Source organism: Siphateles boraxobius, unplaced genomic scaffold (assembly GCF_051911475.1).
Source record: "Siphateles boraxobius isolate OS27281-9 unplaced genomic scaffold, OSU_SipBor_1 30, whole genome shotgun sequence".
Taxonomy (NCBI): domain Eukaryota; kingdom Metazoa; phylum Chordata; class Actinopteri; order Cypriniformes; family Leuciscidae; genus Siphateles; species Siphateles boraxobius.
In genome coordinates, this window is record NW_027508920.1 from 2,919,694 (window position 1) to 2,940,030 (window position 20,337).

General features: G+C 38.4%; 1 protein-coding gene across 10 annotated transcripts in view; it reads right to left on the reverse strand.

Moving 5' to 3' along the window:
• The window catches only part of def8 (differentially expressed in FDCP 8 homolog), a 194,001-nt gene extending 178,838 nt beyond the window's left edge, over nucleotides 1-15,163 (reverse strand). For 5 of the 10 annotated variants that reach the window (XM_077248143.1, XM_077248138.1, XM_077248142.1 and 2 more), the window contains exon 1: nucleotides 14,981-15,147. The gene's annotated coding sequence lies outside the window, so the exon portion shown is untranslated. Of the gene's footprint in view, nucleotides 1-14,980 lie in introns of all 10 variants that reach the window. The other 5 variants (XM_077248146.1, XM_077248139.1, XM_077248136.1 and 2 more) reach the window with 4 other exon arrangements.
• Nucleotides 15,164-20,337: the final 5,174 nt, after the last annotated feature.

A 20,337-nucleotide genomic window follows, 5' to 3' on the forward strand; every position in this document is an offset into this window, starting at 1 on the left:
CTGCGGAGCTTCAGTTCATTCAGTCACGATAGGGGGGGCGGAGTTATCAGGTTTACTGACAGTTTGAGGATCGAACAAGATTCACACAAGCTCTTTTTAAGAACTTTTATTGGCTAAATATTTTGACCAATAGCATTGATTTATTGAAGAAGAAAAAAAACACCACCACCAAAAAAAAGGGCTCTTCGAGTGTAAGAGCAAAAAGGGCATGTGCTCTGCGCAGGTTGAGCCCTACCTGTGCATGTGCCTGAGTACCACGGTTGTCAAACTGGGGTACGCGTACCCCCAGGGGTACGTGGACTGATTTCAGGGGGTACGCGAAAAAAGATCTAAGGGACTGTTCGTTTTTTTATTTAAGGGGCTACCGGAGGAGTTTTGAGATCTGTTGTCAAAAAAGACTTGACCCTCCCTTTGCCAGCAATAATTTTTTCTATGACCCTCCAAAATGATTGTGAAAAAAGGCATGACCCTCCCCGATAATGTACTGATTACTTCTGTACTGGTTTGCGCTTGACTAGTGATGTAGTACTCGAGTCATGTCTCAGGACCGATTTATGCTTTCTCGGACTCGTCTCGGACTTGTAGCTACCTTCAAAGACTCGGTCTTGACTAGGGATGCTAACCGATGACCGTTTGACCGATTGTTGCCGTCTCAACGTTAACCGATCAAAGTTGTCGGTAAAAAAAAAAAAAGTGATCTCTAAATTAGGCTATTATAGACAGTGGACTAAACGCTACTACAGTTAGCTATCTCATTCCAAGAATGTTTTGTGTGAAGTGAACTAATCCCTCACACTCAATTTTTCATAACTCGCCTGTTTGTACTTAATTAACCAATAAAAACATTTGTCGCGAGGTCACAGCGTTTGGGTTCGCGCGCTCACAAGGTTTGCGAAAAGTAAAGGCTACAGGCTAAAACACTGGAGGTTAGAGCCAGGGCAGAAGACAGGATGAAGCGTGCAAAGAAAAGTAGTGTGTGGGACCATTTCACCAAAAAGAATGACACAGTAAGTTGCAACTTGTGTGATACAGTGCTTAAATACAGTAGTAATACTGTAGAAATACATTACATTTACATTTCAGTGGTAACAGATAAGGTGATGATGATCATCATCTTTCTTTATTATTGTTAGCACTAACGTTACCTCAAACTAAAGCAGAGTCTCTTCGGAGCTGTCATTTTCTTAAATGAGCCGCTGCAATGTTTCAAATGAGCTTCTAACGCTAGACTAACGCCTTTATTTTCAACGCGATCACCTTGTACCCAAACCATTTCAAAACTAAGGAGCCATTTGTCCTCCGATTACATACAAGCTACTCGGCGCCGCGTTTGCGGGACTCATGTTTCGCGCTGTAGGGGATTTTAAAAAAGTGACGTGAGTGGACGCGCTGCGCCGGGGCAGTGTGTGTGTGTGTGAGCGGGAGACAGAGAGAGATGGGACAGAGTTGCGAAATTGTAGGCGCGGCTCGAAATGGCTGTTTTTCAAATAGCGTGGCATATTTTAAACTAATCGGTTAACCGGTTTCAACCGGCTAATGAGGCTCGGTGATCGGTCAAGAAAATGTTTAGTTTTCGCCATCCCTAGTCTTGACTCGGACTCGGCATTGGCGGTCTCGTCCCCAGGCTGTAACGATAGACCAAACCTACAATTCGGTTCGTATCATGATTTTTTATTTTAGATTTAAAAAAAATAAATCATTTGTTTATTAATAAACAAGGTTTCTCAGTGTGTCGGCTTCAAAATGAAGTTGACGATGCTGACTCACAATCTTCACAGTAACGCGCCAGAGATAAATGCAGATTTCATACGGATTACATAAGCAGAGAGCAGTCTGTTTTTCGTTTATAAATGTTCTGTTTAAAAGTAGACATCAGGCTTTCTATATATTTCTCAAGTCTGTGAAGTACATTATACGCTGAGGTTCGGTTCATTTATGAGACGAGAGTCCACGCGCCGGCGACTCCGTGTCAGGATGATCTATTTTCTACTATATATTTACTTCTTATTTATTAAATCCAGGCAATTGGTTGATGAAACATTAATTAAAATTAAGATACTTTAAATTTACTTTAAAGAAAGGCTTTGTGCTTTCTGAAGTCGCTTTCAGAGCGGTCATGTCCGTAACGGAGAACTGTCACGTCCGTAACATTGTTTTTTCCCTCATAAATGCGAACTCGAAAAATTAAATAAAAATAATATTTTATGTTCTGTGGAGGCCGACCCTCATCCGGTGGGTAGTATTACTTTTGTTTTGCGCAGTGTAGTTCATAGAATTACTAAAACATATTTTGCCACCTAAAAGTTAAAGATTTTTTGTGTCATGTCTCGTGTATGTCCCTCATATGAAATATAAAACGCATGTGTAGGCTGATATTTTTCTAATGTCTGGAGCTTTATTAAGGGAGTGTGGATATATAAACAGACGTTTCAGTATTAAATGCATTTTCTGAGAATTTATATTTCAAGTTCGGACCTGGCAAACCGAGCGATTAAGACGTTGATGCCATTTATTTATGTTGATGATTTTTTATGTTGATGCCATTTATTTATGATGCGAACGTATTTATGTGAGACTGGATTCTCAGCGTTGGTCTGCCTTAAGACCAAGTATAGGTACAGACTGTTTGTGGAAAATGATCTAAGACTGAAACTGACCCCAATTCGGCCTAACATCGCTGCATTATGTAAGAACGTCCAGGCACATCCCTCACATTGATTAAACTGGTGATGTGGATGGAGAGCTTTAATGAGATGTTGGATATGTGTTGTAGGCCTATTGTGTGTGAGATTGGGTGCATATCTGTTTAAAATCATTATATTCAGCACATTTGTATCATATGTTAACTTTTGATGAGATTTGTATCATATGTTTATGATTCTATTAACTATTCTCGACAAAATTGATAAAAAAATAAATATTAATAAATAAATAAAAAACTTGTTGTTAACAATTGGTGGTGTTGGGGGTACTCCGGAAGATCTATAATGTCTCAGGGGGTACATGCCTGTTAAAAGTTTGAGAACCACTGGTCTAGTAGATCTAGTACACACTCGTGTACAAGTACGCATGCACGCATGATGCTCATGGTTTTAAAAGCATCTGCTGTCTCACCCACTATGTGAAGACGTGAACACATGAACATATCCAGACAGAGAACACTTAATGAGCATTTTATAATTGTTTTTTAAAAGAATAATCATCAAATACACTGACTGAAACTCATAGGTGTTCAGTACAACCTGTAAAAAAAAGTTTGGTTTAGCCTGAAGAAATAATGACTAAAATATATTACTATTGTGTATAGTTTTTTTTGTCCATGTTTTAATTTAGTAAACTTCTCTTGTGTAGACAAATAAAAGTTGTTACATTTTATCTGATTGCATTTTCAAAAATACATTTTGTATTCAATCACAGAATCCAGACCAGTTATATCAGACAACCCAGAATTTCTGAGGAAATAAATATACATTTCATGAAGACTCTATTGTTCTTAAATAATAATTAATAAATTAAAAAAAAAATTTAATACAATTTATTAGACATGTTTCAGTATTTTAAAATTTTGAATTAGTTTGCCCCATCCAAGTTATTTAAATTTCCTATTTAAATCCATGTTGTTGGTTTATTATGTGTGTAAATGTAGTTACATGCTAATTATTTACATGCTAATAATGTTCATAATTCTGTTAATTCTTTAGGGTCAAACTACCTCTGCAAAGACGCTTCCTGATCCAGCTCAACCAACTGTCACACAGTCACTTGCAAAAGGAATCAAGTTAGATCCTACATCCAAACAAGCGAAAGAATTGAATCATGCTGTAGCTTATTTCATTGCTAAAGACATGATGCCCTTTAGAGTAGTGGAAAAACCTGGCTTTCTTCACCTGATGAAGAAGGCAGTCCCAATGTACAAGGTACCATCAAGAACATACTTTTCCACCAATTAAATCCCTCGCATGTACAAAGAGGTAAGGGCCAGTGTTGAAGAACAGCTGAAGGAAGCTGTGTGGATTTCAGCCACCACAGACCTGTGGACCAGCAGTAGTGGAGGTGGGGAGCCATTCATAAGTTTTACAGTCCACTACCTCTCCTCAGATTGGCAGCTTAAGTGCCATTGTTTGGAGTCTCATTTTTTTCCTGAAGACCACACCTCAGAAAACATCTCCGAGATGTATGATAGTATGCTCCAGGAATGGAAGATTGCAAAAGAAAGTCTGTGCGGAATTACCACAGACAACGCAAGCAATAAGCAGAAGGCCTTTGTAGAGTTCCCATGTGTTTGGCTCACTTGTTTTGGTCACAATTTAAATCGGGCCATTAGCAAAGCCATGAAGATCCAAAGGGTTGAATCTGCATGCAGACCTTGATTCAAGGATTTTCTCGGAGTTGGAAAAGGAAAAGAGAATTAAAAAAAAACAGGCAGACCTGGAACTCCCTGAGCATGCCCTCATCCATGACGTGGTAACAAGGTGGGGATCAACTTATGAGATGATCTCCAGGTTCCTGGAGCAACAACAAGCTGTCTGTGCAGTCCTGGCTAGTGACAGAAGTACTCGGCATTTCATGCCAAAAGATAATGACATTGCCACTCTTGAGAATGTCAATAAGCCCCTTCAACCACTCTATGACCTCACTGATGCCCTGGCATCGGAGAAACGGGTCACACTGTCCTCACTCACACCGGTACTGGAGCACATTTGCAGCTAAATCCTCTCTGAGCAAGCTGAAGATAATCTACTAATCAGACAGATGAAGCAAGTAATGAGAGAAGACTTGCAGGGGAGATACACAGAGCAGGTGGAACGAGTGCTACAAATCTCCAGCTTCGTGGATGCCCGATTTAAGGGAAGCTTCTGTAAAAAACCTGGATGACACAGTTGAGGCATGTATGGAAGAAGCTGTGAATCTTGCAAAAGTTCCTTTGGATAGAGAACATCCTCAAGCAGAAAGAGGAGAAAATTGGGCAGAAGCAGGAAGCAGCAGTACTTCCACCACCACCACCACCACCACTAAAAAGATAGAAAAAAGTCTATCTGGTTTGCTACAGCGAATCACTTCATCTAGGCAGAACAAGGCAACCTCAGGAAATGAAAATGTCAGTGATAAGGTGCTGTCTGAGATGACGATGTACAAGTCTCTTCCAAGCATCAGCGCGGACACTGACCCACTGGCATGGTGGAAAATGCATGCTGATGAAATGCCTCTTCTGGCAAATGTGGCCAGAAAGTATCTTTGTGTCCCTGCCACAAGTGTACCTTCGGAGAGGATGTTTAGTACAAGTGGACACATTCTCTCACCTCAGCGGTCAAGAATGAGCCCTGAAAATCTCAACATGCTTACATTTCTTCATCATAACCTGACCTGAAAAAAGCATAGAAATGCATGCTGCTATGATAATCTCAGGAAAATATTAACAAACATGACCCTGCACATTTTTCTCTCCCATATTAAAGAGGAAGGACAGTTTTGTTTATTGTTGTCTAATATAAAGAGAAATAACGTATTCCTTATTTTGTTCAAATGGGAGATGTGCAGCTTTATTTTTATTTTTATTCCAAAAGGTAGATTCATACTTCCATAAAGTTTTCTTATTTTCATAAAAAAAAAGTTTGAAGTTTGTTACAATAAACCATGTTTAACCAAAAACCATATCTGTTTTTATTCATTTAAGGGTCATTGTAGCTGATGATGATTATAATAATAATGATAGTTTAATATCGTATACCGTGTAACCGTGATATTTTCTGAGACGATTATCATACCGTGAAAATCTCATACCGTTACAACCCTAATAACACAAGATCATGCGTGCGTAAGATCGGAGTTCTCGCGCGAGACTGGAATTGTTATTAAAAAGAAGATTGCGATCCAAATTATTTGTGTGCTGATTTGCAGCGAAAAGGAGAAAAAGAAAAACAGATTATGCAGGAGGAAATGGTTGGGTAGACAAGGGGAGCAAGGATTGTGTGTTCTGCAAAGAGAGTTGGGGGTAAATAAATAATTTTGCAATGTGCTGCTGGTCAAGCAAATGTTTGTGCTTTGTTTCTGTTTGATATAATTGTAAATATATCTATTAAAATACTGATATTCTGGTCTATAACTCCACCCCCGAACATCCCGCTGCCCTGTATCTTGCTCTCTCATTGGCTGTAGGTCATCGCCGATGTAATTGTCAGTCAGAACACATTTCACACAGCAGGATTTTGAATCGCCGACAGGTCCAGATATGTAGCATGCCAAATATCTCACGGGCGTCGGCGACTCATTGGCGATTCTCTCAGATTGCGTCTTTGATCATTCACTCGCTTGAACGAGCACCAATTTACCTATGATTTCAGGCATTTGTCAGCGATCTCGCAAAACCTGTCAGCGAGCAAAAATTGAGCCTAAAATCGTGCAGTGTGAACTCGGCATTAGTAACAGTCTATTCACTGCCATATGCGTCGACCTAGGCGTCGATGCAATAGGCTATATTATGTGCAAAAAGGTGGTTAAAATCACATTACATTCTAAAATTGTAACATTACAATCTAAAAACTTTGTTTTTAAAATGACGAAAGGCTAAACTAAAAATGAAAATAAAAACAAAAGCAAACACTAATTATTTTAGCCTGCATTTGATTACCCCATTATAATGGTCACTTTCATAAAAATATACTTGTAGGTTTAAAATTATTATTCTATCGTGCTCGTCTGTTTGGCAAGCATGCGCGCGGCGGCGCTCATTAACGGAAGCTTGAATTTTAGCGGAGATTCACTTGCAGAAGCTCGACCTCTCCTGACAGTGAAATGGACATATTTGTTTGACTTTCTAACATTTACAGATGGAGAATATACCAGTGAAATGTAAGTTAAGCACTGAGGAAAGCACCACGTCTCAAACGCATTAAACAGCGCAAGTATTTATCTGTCAGTCAGCAACAGTATCTGTCAGAGCATCTGCAGGGCAAGCTACTTTAAACTTGTTAACTATATCTTACCAGTTATTTTGAAGCGCTTAATACTAGCTTGTGTCATGTTTAGGACAATTGTACTATGTTCTTTCACTGTAGGAGCTCACACTGCGTAACGTTACTCCGCTATATTTCAGATGTGCTCGTATCAAACTACTGTATCGATTTAAACGGTATTGCCTCATTCCATATTGTTTAAAAAAAATCGATATATTGTACAAACTCGATATAATGCCCAGCCCTACTAGGAATGTCCTCTTACTCGTATCAGCCTCGTAGTTCTTTGACATTTGAACACGTTATAAATAACCTGAAGTAACATTGACACTCTTCGCGCTACTGTGTATGACGTTTGCTGTTTGTTTTGCTGATGGCCAGTCACTGGCCCGCGCGGGCCAGTGACTGGCCAATCAACTAGCCCGACATCTTTTACTGGCCCCGGGCCATCGGGCCATTGCTTATGTCGAGCCCTGTACATCTCTCTATATTTACATTTGCAATTTTCGATAATTTCTAAATATCTATCTATGTATCTATCTATACATATATATATATATATATATATATATATATATATATATATATATATTTATATATATAGAGAGAGAGAGAGAGAGAGACAGAGAGATGAGATGAGAAACGGTACAACGGGGTGAAATGTGCATTTGACTTTATTCTCTTTTAAACCTTTAGGTGGCACAAAAATCCCGCTCAGCACTTTTCTTAACAACCGCTTTTGATGATGCATATAGCAGTCCCTCCAGAAAAACGCGATTATGCGATTGCTGAATTCAATGCATAATCAGCCAAAGTCCGCATATTCATGCGGGGGCCGCATTTTTTCAAATACGCCGCACTTTCGCCGCATAAATTGCCGATTTCTGTGCAAAATATGCGGGGTTTGCATGATTTCATAATCCTCGCATTTTCCTTGCAAAAAAGTCACATATATTTTAGCAGAAAGTTGAAAAATGTTGCGTTTGCTTCACACAAGAGCAGCCATTTCCCCCTGTTTCCATGGGAACGTTATGAAGTGACGCAATTACGCGACGGGATAGCTCACAGCTAAAGTTATTGCAGAGGCCAGACAGACTCACGGAGGCGACTGACATCTCACAAATCGAACTCGTATAACTGTCTGTCACACGTTCTACCGTCACATCGTTACTTAATAAACAAAATAAGATAAAAGAAGTAGCATCAAACAGAAATTACCCGCACACATGGGGTGTTCGAGGCGCAGATATATATTACACTGCAGACAGTTCAAAAACTGAAAATAAGAGCGCAGCTCTTAAAGGGGCCACGTCTTATTTACACTCGTTACAGTCTGAAATAAAACAAGATGAGAAATTAAATATTCCCAGCAATTTCTATGATGTAGTATGCTTGCTTATCAAAGGAAGTAATAAGAACTGACTCTTTACATTAAGGTAGTAGCCTAGTGAGAACAGGATGTTGGGGGAATCACTTTTTTTCTCTTTTTCCTCAAACCTCAGTTTTTGCAAGTTCCCGCAATTTTTGCAAGTTCCCGCAATTTTTGCAAGTTCCCGCAATTTTTGCAAGTTCCCGCAAATTCATCGCATAAAATTGCATAAATATCCCGCATATTCCATCGCATTTTTAAAGAAAACGGGCCGCATAATCAAGGATTTTTGCCCGCAACAATCACAAAAAAACTGCGTTTTTCTGGAAGGACTGATATAGGAAGTTTGGCTGGTGAGCCTTTTACCTCATGTGTGGGGTAAAGGGCCCACCTTCCCATCTCATTCATTTATATGATTTTTAAACAAACAAACCACTTTTATGATATATTTTGACACAAAATCTGTTACTCCATCAATGTTTAATATAAATCGATATTTTTTTCCCCAAGAAAGTATTGATTTTTAAGCCGCGTGTATCGATACACAAGTCCCATGCAAATACCCTGTGTTTACCCCCATTCGCTTTAAAGCTTGGACGTTTTCGGTTCTGCTGTCAATACTGGAGAAAATAGAAAATACATGTAGGCAACTATTTATTATTGATATAAAGACGTAATCTTGAACATGTTTATCTCGCCAGCCAGTTCTACAATAATATTACACCATTTGTCTGTGATGCAACTTTGCTATTCGCAGTCCAGAAGAGAGAGAGCGATCTCTCATGCGGAGCCACAGTGCGCGCGCACAACACGACATGACAGCCCTGCTCAATGACTGACAATGAGGACAGAACTAAACATTCAAACGTGGTTACACTTTAGATCTTGGATAATATTCTAATTTTATTTTAGATTCGGCTTTCAGAGATTATAAAAAGAAGATATTTGAGATGAAACCAAACTAACTGCAATATGTATAGAGCAACTTCCTTCCCTTCACAGCGATGCGCTGTCACCCATCCGTACCGTCAGAATCAGCATGATCGGTGATTGTTGTAAAATGCAGTCTCTACTGTTGCTAAATTGCGGACGCGTTTAATCATTAAAAGAGCTATTAAAAGCACAAACATCTGCGCAAGAGTTGTTCACAAGGCGACGCGCGCTCCGAAATGGACTGCAACGAGACAAGAAAAGTATAGGCTACTTAACTTTGGGCTTCATGTGCGCATCTAAACTATCAAATATACATAATAATATAAAAATGACCAGCTATGAGATTCACTGAAACACAGTTTATTCACTTAAACAGTTTATGTCTTAAATGGAGGTAAGTAGTTAGGAGAAAATGATGGTGCATCAGTCACCTATTAGATCTGCACTCTGTCTAATAAACCTGCTGACGATTGAGCAATTAATGTGAATCAAACAACAAAAGGCACTCACAGCTCTTGAATGAATAACTTAAACTTGTCAAGTCAGAGACATATGTGACCAGTCACGGAAACTAGGGACACAAGTCGGTTCTGGGGCATTTTGAGTTATTCATAGATTCTGAGAGTGTAATATCCAAGCTTTCCAACGATGTGTAACATGTGGAAATCTGATAATATTTGGAGAAGTTGTGGCCATTTTAAAGTAGGCACTTAAAAAAGCTCAAAGAGGAGAAAACGAGCTAAAGATTGTGCAGTTCTCACCTGTCTCTGCTGCTGGGGGTGACAATAGGGCTCATTTACATCTCATTTAGATAAGCCATACCCCCTGTAAAGCTCCTCCATGTGCTTTACAGCTTTTTTTACACTTCGAATGAGTGCACTTCTGCCGCACTAGGCGAAAAACAATTGTGCTGCCCCTCTATTTGCAACGTACCAGCAACAACACACAAAGACCAATAATGCCATATAGCCTGCATATAACGCGAAACCAGCAACAACACAAAGACCAATATGCCATATACATATAACGCAAAACCAGCAACAACACACAAAGACCAATATGCCATATAGCCTGCATATAACGCAAAACCAACAACAACAAACAAAGACCAATAAGCCATAGGCCTACATATAACGCAAATAGTACGCAACGCTCGTGTGCCCAAAATGTCAACAATATTAAAGTTTATGTAGGAGGCAAATGCCTGCTGGCATTTTTCTTTAAGCAGTCATTTCTGCAATTTTCCAAATAATCACATTTCACCTCCTCAAATTACTGTTGCAAATGTCTTTACACCACTTTCTTATGTGCGTATACACACACAAATGAAATGTCCGCAAGCACATTATATCATCAGCAGGTTCAGCATCTTAAATAACGACTAAAGAGCAAATGAAGCTTAACTTACATTTCAGAAACACGCACGGCAGGCCTTCATCGCAGCAGCAAAGGTCTTAACTGCATCCTCTATTTCGATTCTCCGTCACATATGAAACAGCCAGCCACCGCTGTCAGCGAGCCGAGCCGCCGTATTGAAGCACTGAGGGCGAGCGCGCTGCGCCCATACCTCCGGTTCAGTTTCCCGAGCCCACGAAGTGCGGCGAAAACATTTTCGGTGTAACTGCCAGACGGTTCATCTCGTCTGCGACAATCTTTGCGGCATCCATCTTCATTGAATTTTGATATCAGAGAGAGCTGGCCAGAGCACGGCATAATAAGTAGCCATGTGGTTGACTTGGAGGGCGGGGGCAAAAGCGCCGGGTTATTCAGTATGGAAATACACACAGACAATGACACGCCACGCCCCTACTGCATGCTAGAATCTCCGCAAACAAGCCGATTTCAACCTCAAAATGTAAGCTTTTAAATATACCAATACTGCTATCTCAAACATGGAGAGGCTTCTTCGTGATTTCAATTAACAGATTCTCCAAAAAATTGAAAATCACCAATTTTGAAAAAAAACTCTTCTTTCTCATTTTGCTCGAAAGTTGTGCTGCCGACTTGTGTCCCTGGTTTCTGTGACGGGTCACATATATTGTGTAAATCAAGTTTTTAGTTTTCAGTTCAAATAATTCAATCCAAGTAAATGGAACACTCACAAGATGTCACCAAAATCACTCTGTCCCCTTTAAATCTTTCAGAAAATGATGTAAGTGTATCGAATTATATCGAATCGTATCGTTGGCTGAATATCGTGATATATATTGTATCGTGAGCTGAATATCGTGTATCGTATCGTATCGTGAGATTAGTGTATCGCTACAGCCCTATCATACACTATGGGAGGAGTGAAAAGCACATTTTTCTTAAGGTGTGCCTTTAGCCCCATTGTACCCTATAATTTGTCTTTATTAAACTTAAAATTTATGGAAAATCCGTCTTTGTAGAGAAATTAAATTACTGGTACTTTGGGTGTCTTGTTCATCATATGTGTCAGGACCATAACCAGTAGGCCTACATGGTGAGATGCAAGTAGCTAACATTTAATGTTTGACAACTGTTTCATGATAGAAATGTAAAAAATAAAAAAAGACTATATCCAGTGATGCAAACTACTCAAATTTTATCAAATAAAATATGATTCATGTGATTCATAACTGAATGTGAAGAGACAAGAAACATTCAACCTATTAGAGTCCCCATATAAAATGTTGTTTATATGCCTATTTGGTGTTTTTAATATGCTTTCAGACAAACCATGTACAAAATCATACATCAACACTAGGCTTGGGCGGTATCCAAATTTTAATACCGTCAAACCTCCTCTCTATTTTACCGGGGTATACGGTATTACCGTGACTAATTAAAAATTATGACATAAGGCTCAGACAGCGTCACAAAACTGTTGGCTTGTGCCTACACCCTTCAGAAACTGAATACCAGATCGGGCAAAAAAAAAAAAAAAAAAAAAATCAAGGCCAACCCGTGCACGTTGTGTCAGCCGTAGCCCTATTTAGACTCGACTATTTTTAATACGTGGGCCGTTATAATATGGTGGCGCCAAACAATTTTTTAACCCAGGTGCTGAGGGGGTGGTAGATATAAATACTATCTATAAATGAGCAAAAATGGGACAGTTAATCATATTTAATTATTTTAATTATGACAATTGTATTCATTTTATTAATTAATTTAAATTAAATTAACAAGCAACAAGCAAGAAGTGCATTTGTAAATCCGGTGACATGCGTCCATTGATTTTTATTAATACAACTTTTCTGTCAGTGCTGCAAAGATTAAGTTGACGATCGCCATCTCCTAGTGAACGCGCATATATAGAGAGAAATGCAAATCATGGATTACATAATCAGAAGGTATTGGCTAGCCTTTTTCTTTTCGTTTTGAATTGTTTCGTTTAAAGAAATTGACGATTGATATCGCCGTAGTGAACGCGCCTATAGAGAGAAATGCACATCATGGATTAATCAGAGAGTGTGCTATATTTCTTTTCCTTTTGAATTGTTTCGTTTAAAGAAATTGACGAATCGCCATCTCCATAGTGAACGATAGAGAGAAATGCACATCATGGATTACATAATCAGAGAGTAGGCTAGCCTATTTCTTTTCGTTTTGAATAGTTTCGTTTAATTTGATGATCGTCATTTCCGTATGAACGCGCATAGAGAGAAATGCACATCATGGATTAAATGATCAGCGAGTGGCCTATTTCTTTTCGTTTTGAATTGTTTCGTTTAATGAAATTTCAAGCTTTATTTAGATATCTGTCATGTCTGTGAGACATACACTGAGTTTCGGTTAATTTATGATGAGATTGCAATGCCAGCGCACGATCATGTCATGATTATGTTGTCTGCTATATTTGATTCTTATTTATTATTGGTTGATAAAAAAATTATTAAAGTTAAGATACAATTTATACAAAACGAAATTCACTTTAAAGAAAGGCCTTTTACAAAATGAAACTTAATTAAGTGGTCAATGTCTGACTCCCGATGCATCCCATCTTACTCGTGCTGTTCAGTTTTCATTATCAACGTAAAAAAAAAATAACATTATAATATTTTAACAAATATAAACTAATGCGCTTATTTAATGAACTCGGGGCAAAATGCATCCTCGCAGCAGTGAGTGGGTGGTTGTTTCGGAGATGCGACATTAGGGTAGAGGTGTTTCCGTCTCTCGCGGTCACCTTTTTTATTGCAACATTTACAAATTGCCTCGTCAGTATTTACCGCCTCTCGCTTCTCTCTCCCTCTCTCTTTCTCCTCCACACTGTCACTTGATGATAACTACATAAGCATTTTTAGGCATTGAATAAATGATATTTATATATTATATATAAGTGCCGGTAATGACGGTATTGAAACTGATACCGTTGCTATTTTAAGACCCCGCGGTATACGATATTACCAAAATACCGCCCAACCCTAATCAACACCATTGCTGAGTATTTTCTCCTTAAAACTGGAGTGAACCAAAGGCAGTCTCAAAAACGCGGTTTGAAATCACTGGTATTTCTGACATCACAAACTACATAGTAACCATACACGACAACGTGTGATTGTCAACAAGTGGAACTCTGAGCTGGTGCGAGTGAGTGGAGACGGGGCTAATTTGCATATTCATACAACCGTGTATACTAAATGAGGCACGTTGTGAGTGAGTATGAGTGTAACATTATGTTACATTCAAGCTATTTTAAGCATGACAAAAAAAATTAAAGGAAACATTTTTTAAATATGTCATTTTGGTGATCAAAGATTACTTTTAAGGGATAAAAATTTAAATAAACTTTAAGACATATGTGTTTTATACATGTATTAGAAAGAGTGAATGTGTGTATATTTTAAAATAAGATATTCTTTAAAGGTTAGTCAAATAGTTTAAATTCATGTTTGGGTTGAGTATCCATAGAAATTGCATGGGATATGAACTTTATGAATAGATCAGATATAAACTTATTACGAATTACAAATATCCCTAAACCTGAACAGGCCACCACATTACCCTTGCTTCAAAATAACACCAACATACCAATTTTCAGGACTTTCGGTTAGCATACATAACTTATCCCATAACATGTGAGCAAAGTAAAACGGAACAATATACTGTATTTGAACTACCAACCAGGCTGAAACAGCTAAAAATCAACAAATTCATTCTTCCAAATATTCTTGAGACTGGTCCAAACAAAACAATTTATGAATATTATGCCTATATTGAAAACAAGTTAATGCCTCACCTTGCTCGTTTTATGTTTAGCCATTTTTATAACTTTTCATTTTAAAATATGTATTTGAAAATATTGACTAAGATGTGTACATTATGTATTCAAGGTACAAGGAAAATATGTAAGACATATAAGATTATTAAATAAGGAAAGTTTTTCACTCCCATTATACATGATGACTTTTAGCTCTCAGTTTACTGATTCATGTTTTATGACAGCAGGATGAGATCTGAATGACAGCTGGCGAAGTTCTCTAAATCAACGAAATAAATAATATATTTCTACTGAAACTGTAATATCATGCAGTCAATTAATATCAGCGAGCTGCATCATCATCATTTACCAGACACAACTGAAAATAACACTGACAGTGTTAAGCTTGACATCAGTACAAAATAGTCAAATTGATGAAGAATAAATGTTTGCATAATACACAGTTTATATGGCGACAGCCAAAAACGAGAAATTTTGCCAGCGTGCTAACCGCTTAGCATCACATCTTAATAAAATGTGTGATATTGTTTATCTTACGCTTTACACAGCTTCAGCAGCGCATCTTCGTCATCTTCATCGTCATCATCATCATCATCACAAATAACAGGCTGATAAATAATCAATGGTAGCTGTCATTATTCCCTTCGATATGTTCTCTAGTATCTTGTGTGTTGTTGTGATGCTTGCTTGTTCAATGCGTATGTGATTGTAGCGACCTCTACATGATGGGAGAAACGAAGCTTTTCAAAGCTTTGAATTGCCGCAAAATTATTCACTTTCGACGTGTTCGAACACCACACGCTGGCCTGCTGGTCAAAACACTGTAAATGCAACCAAAAAAAATCATGCCAAAAATGCAAGAAAACAGCTTTTGGTACAACACCCAGGACGTGCAGAGAGATCCTCAGGGGCAGGGGCTCAAACGTAAAAAAGGGGCATATATACTGTATATATATATATATATATATATATATATATATATATATATATATATATATATATATATATATATATACACACACAATATAAAAGTACAAGTCAAAAGTTTGGACACATAGCCTACTGTTTTTAATGTTTTTGAAAAAAATATCTTATGATCATCAAGCCTGCATTTATTTGATCAAAATATAGAAAAAAAACTGTTTAAACAGTCACTACAATTTACAATTTTCTATTTTAATATAACCTTTGATACTTTTTTCAGGATTCTTTGATGAATAAAAGGTTAAAAAAAAAGAAAAGCATTATTTAAAATAAATTGTTTGTACCAATAGCCTATACACTACCGTTCAAAAGTTTTGGGGTCAGTAATTTTACTTTCTTTTTTTTTGAAAGAAATTAATACTTTTTATTCAGCAAGATAAAAAAGTGATAGTAAAGACTTATAAAAGAATTTCAATTTTAATTAAATACTGTTCTTTTGAACTTTTTGAGTTAAAAACATGAGCAGCACAACTGTTTCCAACATTGATAATAAATCAGTATATTAGAATGATTTCTGAAGAATCACGTGATACTGAAGACTGGAGAAATGATGCTGAAATTTCAGCTTCGCATCGCATCACAGAAATAAACTATATTTTAAAGTAGCCTATATTAAAATAGAAAACCATCGTCGGCACCGATAGCCTCATGGAGTATGGGGTTAGATTTCGGTCACAATTCTGCGCGCGCAACATCACATTTTGAGCGCGCAAAATGACATTTCGCACGCACGTGACCTGAGTTTTGCGGAGAAATGTTCGAGACAGATAAGAAAATATTTTGAGCGAGCAAAAATCAATTTTGCATTTAAAATAAGTATTTGGATATGCGCAGACGTTCTCTTTCGCATGTGAAAGAGAACGTCTGCGCTTTCTTGCTCCTTTCATACCAGCCGTAAGCGCTCTCTAAGCGCAGACGGCTCGGGCTCGCTTGCTCAACACAACCCAGCATTACAATATGCCATAATTCCAGCCAATCAGATATGAGGCTGCTAAATTCTGATTGTCTGGCTGGACAACCAATCACAAGACTTCCTGCATCACTGACTGTGAAAGAGGAAAAATACATGGTGGAAGATGTTTATGTTTAATTTGTTCAATGGCTTGAACACTTCAAATTAAGTTCAAGTAAACAAAAATATTCACAGCAGAGATGTTCTGTAAAAACAACTATCATACTAAAAAAATATACTGTATTTTAGGATGGATAGTGTTCACATTGGGATAGAGGCTTGTTCCTCTCATTGCAAAAAAAAAAGAAAGACATGTGGGTAACAATGCAAACATATATGCAATTATAACTGTAAGTGAAAATCTTGGGTGTGTGACCCACAAGAGTTCTACTATATAATTACTCGCATAATTAGATTTTTATTTTTTTGCAGTGAGGGGAACAAGCCTGCATCCCAATGTGCACACTATCCATCCTAAAATAGTATATAAGAAAATACAGTGGGCCTATATTTTTTTTAGTATGATAGTTGTTTTTACAGAACTGTGAATGTTTTTGTTTAAATAATTCCAAGGATCTGAAGTAGATTGATTATTATTTTAATGTTATTACAATGCATTTCTAGATTTGTTTGATGGCTTTTTTTATTCTGATGCGAGTGATGTAGGCCTACCGTTTTTAAACACTTATTTCATTAAAAGGATAAAGTCTGTCCATCTTCATTTCTGAAAATGTGTAACATTTGAGACCCCAGCTCGGTCACATTCATATTTCACTAATGTTAATTACATAACTTGCAGTTCAGAAAGAAGTTAGAACTACCACTTGAGGTGTAGTAAACACTGGGACATGCCATTATGTACAGTAATAGTACGATTTGATTTTGATTAAAAATAAGCTAAAAAATAAACTGTGGTTGTCGAGTGGTAGACATTTGAACTTAAATTATAGTGTTCAAGCCGTTAAACAAATTAAACATAAACATAAACATCTTCCACCATGTATTTTTCCTCTTCCACAGTCGGTGATGCAGGGAGTCTTGTGATTGGTTGTCAAGCCAGCCAATCAGAATTTAGCAGCCTCATCTCTCATTTCTAATTGGAATTATGGCATATTGTAACGCTGGGTTGTGTTGAGCAAGCGAGCCATCTGCGCTTAAAGAGCGCTTATGGCTAGTATGAAAGGAACAAGAAAGTGAAACTTTGCACATGCGAAAGAGAACAAAAAAAATTCATAAAACTTTATTCTGAACAAACGAACCGAACATCCCGTTCCACCGCTCACAGAAATTGTGCAATCCCGAAAAGATCCTGTGCCTTGGCACAGACAGCTTTTTCATTTAAAATCAATGGAATCAACTTCCAGACAGTCTCAAGTTGTCTGTAGATCTGAATAATTTCTCTCGAAACTTAAAGAAATACATCCTAGTGTAAGATTATGTGTATTTTCAGTTAACTAGATGCAATTACATTGTTACTGTGCCTCAGATGTAATCAACTCTATCTGTAAAGGTGTGAACCAAATGGCCCATACAGATGTATGGCCAAGAGAAACTGAATGGCCCATAGGTGTATGGTCCACAGAAACTGATTGGTTTGAATGATAAAGAAACAGCATTGCTCAGAGTAGATTAGCAGGTTAGATCGATCTCCTGTGGGAGGTCCTAACCAGTTTCTATTGTTTGTAGCCCATATGCTTTCATGTATAAACTGATTGGTTTGAATGACAAAGAAACAGCATTGCTCAGAGTAGATTGCAGGGTAGATTGATCTCCTGTGGGAGGCCCTAACAGTTTTCTATTGTTTGTAGCCCATTTGTCTTCATGTATAAAGTTCTGTCTTACAAACAGAACTTTGGGTTAAGATTGTTGAAGGGCGACATGCGAACATCACTGCTGAAGGACTGCTACACTACAAACCTTCAATAAATTCTTCTCCCCACAAGAACTCTGGTCAAGCTTACTTATTTTATGTATTGGAGACATCTAATACATTGGCGAGCCACCCAAACCACTGCTCGGCCAAATACTGCAAAATCTAACACTAGATAACCAGCTGTGTCAGCATCAGCACACTTAAAGTCTACTGTAATATTAAAGTAAATATATTTGACTATGTTATACAATATTTTAGGCTGTGATGTTTTTTTTTTTTTCATTTAAACATCTGATTAGTTTTAAATGATCATTGTTTGACTAATATTGCATGTACTTGTTAGTGTTACTGATAGTTATTTGTAATGTAATGTTTTAATATTGTGTGCACCTGCCCGGGGACTACAGAAGCATTTGCTAACTCTGGTACAAAACATCTTTTCGTAAGATTAATGTATTTTGTACATTGTCCCTGACAAATAAACTAATTAAATTAACAAAATAAATAACGTCTGCGCACATCCAAATATTTTAAATGCAAAATTGATTTTCATTCGCTCGAAATACTTTCTTATCTGTGAGACGAACATTTCTCCGCAAAACTCAATTCACGCGCGTGCAAAATGCCCTTTTGCGCTCTCAAAATGTGATCTTGCGCGCGCAGAATTGTAACTGAAATATAATCCCATACCATGGGCAGCGCGCCAACATATGACCCGAGTTGGAATCCCGGCTCGTGGACCTTTCCCGATCCCGTTTCACCTCTCTCCCACCTCGGTTCCTGTCCACTCTATACTATCCTATCACAATAAAGGCAAAAATCACCTAAAAAAAATAGAAAAACCAATATTTTAAGAGACTTCTTTAAAAAACATAAAAAATAGTAATGTGTCCCAATTTTGACCGGTACTATACATACTATTTTATATATATATAAGTTTGTTTATTTAAGAAATTCATAATGAATAATAATAAAGCAAGATACCCTGTTGAAATATGTGAGATGTGTGGTTTATATAAACTGCAAAGGTAAACTATAAATTAAAAAGATTGTGACCGATGTGAAGGGGGAGGAGAATGTATACGTGCGTCACGTTTAGTCAATAAAACACTTGTCCTTGTATTGACTATCGCAGTCTAAACGAGATCACTGTGAAGTACCGCTATCCTCTGCCTCTGGTCCCCGCTGCACTGGAAATGCTCCGCACCGCCAAGTTCTTCACCAAACTGGACCTGCGGAACGCCTACAACCTGGTTCGTATTCGAGAGGGTGACGAGTGGAAGACGGCCTTCTCTACGACCACCGGGCACTACGAATACCGGGTTATGCCGTTTGGGCTTTCTAACAGTCCTTCTGTCTTTCAGGCCTTCGTAAATGAGATCTTCCGGGACATGCTGAACCAGAGAGTCATTGTCTACATTGACGACATCCTCATTTACTCTGATACCCTCGAAGCACACGTCCGAGCGTGAGTTCATCGTGGAGGTGGATGCTTCGAATTCAGGAATCGGCGCCATTCTATCCCAACGACACGGTAATCCAGCTAAGATGTTTTCATGCGCCTTCCACTCTCGTAAGCTCACTTCGGCTGAACGCAACTACGATGTGGGTGACAGGGAGCTTCTGGCCATGAAGGCCGCCTTCGAGGAATGGAGACATTGGCTGGAGGGTGCTCGTCTGCCTTTTACTGTCCTCACCGATCATCGCAACCTCGAGTACATCAGGTCAGCAAAACGTCTGAATGCCCGACAGGCCAGGTGGTCTCTCTACTTCTCGAGATTCCACTTTAAGATCACGTATCGTCCAGGTTCCAAGAACGGCAAAGCCGACGCCCTGTCTCGCCAATTTGACAGTAAATCCGATCATCCCGAGCCCAAGTACATTTTGCCATCTACCCTCATCGTAGCCCCTGTTCAGTGGGACATCATGACTGAGATCTCTGCCACACAAGGGGATCATCCGACCCCTCCGGAATGCCCTCCTGACCGAGTCTTCGTACCACAGGATCTCCGCACTCGTGTTCTTCAGTGGGTACATTGCACTCCCAGCGCTGGTCACCCCGGGATTGCGGCCACACTTCTGCTA